Raw genomic sequence first — 7,745 nt, 5'->3', positions numbered from 1 at the left:
AAAGGGAACTGCCAGTTGGCTGTTGGGGTCACTGGCAGCCAGATTTGCACAATTCCCTAAGGTATCTTCCAATTGGATGTTGGGGTCACTCGCAGCCAGATTTGTGCAATTCCCAGAGGGAACTGCTAGTTGGCTGCTGCGGTCATTGGCAGCCAGATCTGTGCAATTCCTAGAGGGAACTGCCAGTTGGTTGTTGGGGTCATTGACAGCTAGACCTGCACAATTTCCATAGGGATCTGCCAGCTGGCTTCTCAGTCACTGGTAGCAGAAACTGCGAAATTCCTGGAGAGAATACGCAGTCTGCTGCTAGGAGCTGCTCGCTGGGAAAATTGTATTAAGGTCGGGAGGTCAGCCTGTTGATCATCTCTACGTAATTTCTAAGCTGATCTGACTTATGGGTAGCAAGCACTCATGAGCACTGCGCAATTTATGAGATGAACAGTCAGTCAACTGTCTGGGTGGCCAACATGAGTGCTGATTGAATTGCTTGCAGGCAAGACAGATTGAAACAACTAGCTTGGTGCTTTTGCGCTATTCTAGTTGACAGTTGATCAAGTCAAAAGCAAGGTGATGGCTTAGCTTTCAGTGAGGAGTCTGGTCATCAAAACTTCAGCAAAAATGACTAAGTGTGTGAACAGGTGAAATATGCATATGTGATCATATGGACACACACTCGCATGACTTGACGATGAAAAAACCAAACCATCCGGACATACATGTTCAACCTGACGGACTGCAGTGCAAGCGATAAGCATGACACTCATGATAGATTGTTCATGATCGAGACAATGCTTGCACGACAATGAATGTGACTCCATGTGTGAGTGCGACAGATGCTTTCATAGTGAACACAACAAACACATACGAAGAAAAGACTTTGAGCATAACCAGAACATGGTCACAAGCATGACTTAGACATCAATATGCAGAGACTTAAGTGAAATAAACAAGCAAGGCGAATGTAAAGACACATGATCTCATGGAGTGAACCTGGGTGTGTGCAATCATCAAGTGAAACTCTTCAAAGGAGGCTCCGAAATTGATTTAGGCCAAAATTTTGGAGGGTGGTTGTACCCGCTACAACACATCTCTAAGTAAATTTTTATATTATGTCACTTTTACTAATGATTTCTCATGCAAAACATGGATCTATTTCTTGAAAGCAAAAGATGAATTTTTCAATAAGTTTCAAGAATTCAAGGCTTTAGTAGAAATTCTTTCTGGAAGAAATATTAAAGTTCTGAGGTTAGATAATGGAGGTGAAAACAACTCAAATGAGATCAAGTGCTTCTGCAGAGAATCAAGGATTAAGAGGGAGCTGACAACTCCCTACAACCCCTAACAAAATTGGCTTGCATAGAGAAAGAATAATTTAATTATCGATGCAGCTAAAGCAATGATCCATGACCAAAACTTACCCGTGTATCTATGGGAAAAAGCATCCAAAAAATTTGTATATGCTTAGAAAACAAGTCCTCATCAGATATCGGTGAACAAGACACCAGAAGAGGTATTCACCGAGAATACACCAGAAGTCATCCATTAGAGGATATTTGGTTGTCCATTGTAGAGACATGTTCTGCAAAGAAAAAAGAACGAAGCTAGAGTGTTTAGGAAACAAGGGCACCTTTGTTGGATACAGTGAGACTTCAAAGGCTTATAAAATACACATCTATGGACAGAGAAAGATTGAGATTAGTAGAGATGTCACTTTTGATGAAGAAGCAGCTTTCGGGAAATCTAGTGAGTCTCACATGGACAAGGATAGAGAGGAGCAAGAGGCTCCCAAGTATATAGTGATGATTGACTATACTCCAGAAGAACATATCCTAGAGCCAAAGGTACCAATAGATCCACCCAAAGAGGTTGTAGTCATCAAGAAGAGACCAGTATGACTCTGGAACACATTGCAGGAAGCAAAAAAACATGAAACTCCCAAAGGCTCCTTCAAGGAGAGCAAGAGACAACACAGGTTTTCCAACTATGTGGCTGTAATGAGTAAGATCGTTTATTCAGAACCTTTCACTTATGAGGAAGCCGCAAAATAGCAAGTGTGGAAGGATGCTATGATGGAAGAGTACCAATCCATCATGAAAAATGATGTGTGGAACATGGTTCCGATACCATAAGGTAAGTCAGTGTTGACTTCAGAATGGATGTACAAGGTCAAGCATGTTGCATATGGCAACATAGAAAAGTAAAAGGCTAGATTTGTGGCTAGAGGATTCTCCCAGAAAATGATTATGATGAAACATTTTTCCCAATAGCCAGATACACTTTTATTAAATCTATCATCTCTATTTCTTCTATTATGGGTTTGAAATTATAGCAAATGGATGCAAACACTTCCTTCTTGAGTGGTGTAATGGAAGAAGAAGTGTGCATACAGAAACCACAAGGTTTTGTGATCCATGGGAAGGAGTCCCATGTTTGTAAATTGAAAAACGCTTTGTATGGGCTTAAGCAAGCACCTAGGTAATGGTATGCAAAAATATATAGGTATTTGATGAGCTTGGGTTTTACCAAGAGTAATGCAAATCCCAACCTTTATTATAAGCTTGAACATGGTTTCCCCTTGATATTGGTACTATATGTATATGACCTGTTTCTTACAATGGATGAGAAGCTCATAAATGGGGCAAGAGGGAGTTCACTTCAAAGTTCAAAATGAAGGATTAGTGTTTAATGCACTATTTCTTGAGATTAGAAGTGTGGTAGAGACAAAATGAGATCTTCCTTAGCCAAGGAATTTATACAGTTGAGATCCTGTAGAGATTCGGGATGATGGACTGAAAGTCCATGCCCACATCTATGGTTACTAATATGAAGTTATTAAGTGATTCTTTTTCATATTTGGTTGATCTCATGATGTATAGACAATTGATCGAATCCTTGATGCACCTGGTTAGTACTAGGACCGATATATTTTTTGTAGTGAACACATTGAGTCAGTACATGGTTGAGCCTAGAAATGTACATTTGGTAGCAGAAAAGCATGTATTGAGGACCTGCAGGTACAGTTGGATATGAACTCAGATTTTTCTTAGAAGGTGAAGTAAAGCTGCAAGGTTATATAGACTCTCACTGGGCAAGGAGTACAATAGACACGAAAAGTACCTCAAGATGTTTCTTTAGTTTGGGATAAGGTATGGGCACATGGTTTAGCAAAAAACAGTTGTTACTGGGACTCAGTAAAGTAGAGATTGAATATATAGCAGACAATGATGCAAGCCATGAAGAAATTTGGCTTCGGAAATTACTTGTAGGGTTATTTGATCTAGAGTTGGAGCAAACCTTGATATATTGTGATAATCAAAGTTGTGTGAAGCTTTCAGATAATCTAGTCTTTCACAAGTTAAAGCATATAGAGATCAAATACCATTTCATCTGAGACATGGTTCAAAGTGGAGCAGTAGAACTCTAGTACATATCCACAGATGAGCAAACAACAAACATTCTCAACAAGCCTTTGTCTAAAGTGAATTTTGAATACTTCATAGACAAGCTTGGTGTGATGAATAATTCCCACCCTTGTTGAGAGGGAGTTGTGATGTTTTTCCTGCAGTAGGCAGATACTCTCCCTCTAGCCAAGGGTTTCCTAAATCAATCATATGAAGTGACTGAGGGAGTAATGAGTAGCCTAGTACAAGTATTTTCTATGCCATGTGAAGTGGTTAGGTGTGATTGGTACTACTAAGCGAGGAGAAACATCAGATACTTGCAACGCAGTCTTGAGACTATGGTGGTAGTCCTATCGATACCATGTGAAGTGGTTGGGTGTGATTGGGACAAGTAGAGAAGAACATCATGGAAAAATTCCTCCCTCACTAAGAGGGAGTGTTGATGTTTTATATAGTAGCAGAAGGTATCCCCTTCTACATAACAATGTATAATATATATTATATTATATAACACAACATATATTTATATATTATATTATATATACAATATAATATATAAATAGAAATAATCAATAATTAATTAAAAAGGCATGTCTTATTGAAAGATGTGTCTATTAATGAAAAGACACCCGGACTATGTATATATATCGGGCTGCTCAATTATAATTAGACACAAATCAATATCTCATATATCATATATCAATCTAATAATGTTTTCTCAATCGTAAAAATGAAATTAAGGTTGAAATTTTTTCAAGTGTGTAATTACTGATCGTAAGGCAATAATTACCAATATCTAAAAATAAGAAGGAATTCAACATCCACGAAAAGTGAGATGCTATTTCTAACCGAGAAAATGAGTGTTGATGTGGAAACACATGATGAAATAGAAAAGGGAAAGAAGGTTAAATGGAATAATTCTCAATTAAACCAGAATCCATCTAAGGGAGCAAGAAGAAAGACTTGTCCTAAATCAAATGCTTCAATTGTCATGAATTTGGGCACTATGATACAAAGTGTCCACACAAAAGTCTCACAAGAAGAAATCACGAGGATCAATAGGTGAATTTTTTACTTCTCAATTTGTGTTATACTTCACCCTTATCGCATGCATGGCTAGCATGGTGATGGGGAGTGCGTGGTACTTGGAATCAGGTGCCTAATTCCACATGACAAGATGAAGAGAGTTTTCCAGTGACTTGGAGGAGAAAGATATCCATATCCATATCGATCTTGGGGAAGATAGAAGGTACAATGTTACCAAGATTGGTACAGTAACCTTTAAGAGGGAGTCAATATCCCCTCTTCGCCTCAAATATGTGATGTTTGTTCTAGGGCTAGAGAAGAATTTCATCTCTGTAGTAGTTTTGGAAGACTATGGTTATGATGTGATATTCAGAAAAGGGAAATCATTCCTAAGATGCATAGCCATAGGAAGGTGAAGAAAAACAGGGTTCATGTGAAGAACATGTATAAACTTGAGGTGAGAGAATGTGTACCCTTGAGGAGCAAGGCAGAGATTAGAGATGTGGTGGTTGAGAAGGAGATAGACCTCACAAAATGGAGCCTCGACAAGTTGGCAGTTGGGTTGAACAACAGGTTGATTATGAGGAGGACCATCTAGAGACCTCCAATAGAGGGAGAGTTTGAGAGAAGTGGGAAGATGGGGAAAGTATAGATATATCTCTAGGAGTGAGGTGGAGTGATGTAGAGCCTTAGTCCCAAAGTTGCAGAAATTTGGGCATGGTCTATTGAGGTGTCCTCCTCATGGATCATTACCTTACTATAGGGGCCCAGAGTATTCAGTAGCAGGAGGATTAGTGTTAGTCAGATATTGAGGAGTGCAAAGGAGTGTTGACATTAGAGTAGGAGGCTCAATAGAAGAGTCAACAGTAGCACAATTTTCCGAGTAGACAGTTGCAGACATAGTTGATTCAATGTTTTGTTTTTTATGCTTCTTAGATACAGTTGTTGCAGTAGCAACAGTGAGAGGTTTTGCTACAATACATTCCGATAGAGGAACAAAATTTTGACATCTTGACAAAGACTTTGTCAAGAGGGAAGTTTGAATTCCATAGGTGTAGAATATGGGTGGTTGATAAACCCATTCTTGCTAAGAGGGAGTGTTGATAAGTGTAGCAAGAAAGTCTCAATTCGCTTTTTCCTTGCTCAAATTGAGAAAGTTTGAATTTCCACGTAAGCAGGCAACATGAAGGCATTCAACTGAGATTACATGGCTCTTGTCACTCAGTTAGCTTAGTAAATTTGAGTTAGAGAGCTTGGAGTTCAGTTAAGCATGTGTGATTGATACTTTGTAGCAATCAAGGTCAGTTATTTCCAATTGTATTCAGTTAAACTAATTCCAACTGTTGATAGGACTAGTGGAAGGTCAAGTTTGTAGTGGGACAGCAGTCTAACTCAGTGATCATCTAGTTAATTGATCAACTAGCTCAAAATAGCTAATGCATGCATGGAATTCAAGTTCATTAGTTGTGTTGGAGATTCCAACGCAGTGTACAATTAATTATATACTAGATTGAGTGTACATTTTAGAGTATTGGTCAGGTGATCAATCCTTGGGTACCACGCAATCAATTTGGAGGGAATTCCTAAAGAATAGGAGTCTATTTCCTTAGTAATTATGCAAGGACATAGGAGCAAGTGCAGGCAATGTGAGTGTGGGCATCCCGAGTGCAAGAAGAGTGAGAACAAGTTTACTCTTGCAGTTTGTCCTCAGAGCGAGAGATCACAATTGTAATTGTTTATCATTTCACTTGATTAATGAAAATGGGCTTAAGAGGTTTTTATCAGTTGCTTTCCCCTATAAACATATGTGTACTTGATGATGCATGTTTGTGCATGTTGCTCTAAATTGTGAACTAATTTCCGTAGAGCAGTAGAGTAGAATTGTATCTCTTGATTTAGATTAAATTTCTTGAGTATTTGCAATTCTATCACCATATTTCTACATAGATTTCATTAAAATGTTAATAATAGTAAATGCACAACAAATAGTCTTGGTCATGTATATGTATATTGATTCGACAATAGGTAAAATCCTTCTCATTGGAATTCACCACCAATGTTCCTTTCTTGTAAGAGTTTCCATTGTGATGTTAATGACAATTTGTACTTTCATTATAATAAAGTTAATGGTATATGTTAATTTTATTTTTATTTTGAATGACCCCATGTCATAATGAGAGTTAAGGTTTTAATGATTAATTTGGAAGTAGCATGTAAAATTTTTGAAATTTGGATTTGGTTAAAAAAATTTTGAAATTAGGCCTATGATTATTGGAATTACAAGTTTTAGTTGTGAAATCATGATGCAAGTGTTTTAGGATTTCTAGAGGCTTAAATGGGTTCTATGGATTGAAAAAAAAAAATATTTAAACAACAAAAAACTACAATATTTTTAAATTTGTATAGGTCAACACCAGGGATGAATATTAATATGTGTGTTGACTGTGTAAATCATGAAACCTCAGGTGTAGTCAAAGTTGTTACAAATAGTAGGAGACGAAAAGCTCAAATCCTCATTGTGCATTGGCAATTGGTAGACAGAAAAGGGAAGGGTTAGGTGTTTGGTAGGGTTTTTATTTGATTAGCAATGAAGGTCCAGCTAATTGAGAAATCAAAGCCTTATGTGGCGAGGAGCTAATTGAAAAGTCAAAGCCTTATGTGGCGATGATATCTTTACAGTTCAGATGGCATGAATATCATTAAGAGTGATGAATAACTTTGTGCTTAATCAACCTTGTTCATTGTGCAAGTAATTATTTATTTTTTACATTTTTGTTTCTCCAAATAAATATATATGCATTATCAATAATCTTTAAATTACAACTTTAATTCACTATGTTTTGAATGTGTGACATTAGTTCACTATGTTTTGAATGTGTGACATTAGTGAATAAATATTCATTGTAAACCCTTGAGGCAAAAATTATGCAAACCCTATATGGTTGTGGCCTAGGTTTTTATAATTCAAGTTTACAGTGTTTTATAATGTTAGGTTTTTACAATTCAATGAATATTAGTTTTCTGTAAATCATTATTGTATTTATAATATTAGCTTTATAAATGTGTTTATAATAATATTAAGTTTTAATTTTTAATATTAGGTTTATTTTTTTATATTACTTTAATATTAATATAATTAATAACATTAAATGTCATTGATTGGTTTTATTTTTAAATGTTGATTGCCATATAAATTATAGAAAATGATGTTTATCAGCCACATTTACTTTAATGTGGTTGTGCTAGTTAGAATACAAATATTTAATTGCTCTTAATTAAATATTCATAACAATTTATTTTGAAAAACAACTCATGCAT

This window comes from Pinus tabuliformis, chromosome 6, assembly GCF_031772625.1.
Source record: "Pinus tabuliformis cultivar Carrire ecotype Pingquan chromosome 6, CPIR1, whole genome shotgun sequence".
Lineage (NCBI taxonomy): Eukaryota > Viridiplantae > Streptophyta > Pinopsida > Pinales > Pinaceae > Pinus > Pinus tabuliformis.
The sequence above is the reverse complement of the archived record's forward strand: the minus strand, read 5'-3'. Positions refer to the sequence as shown.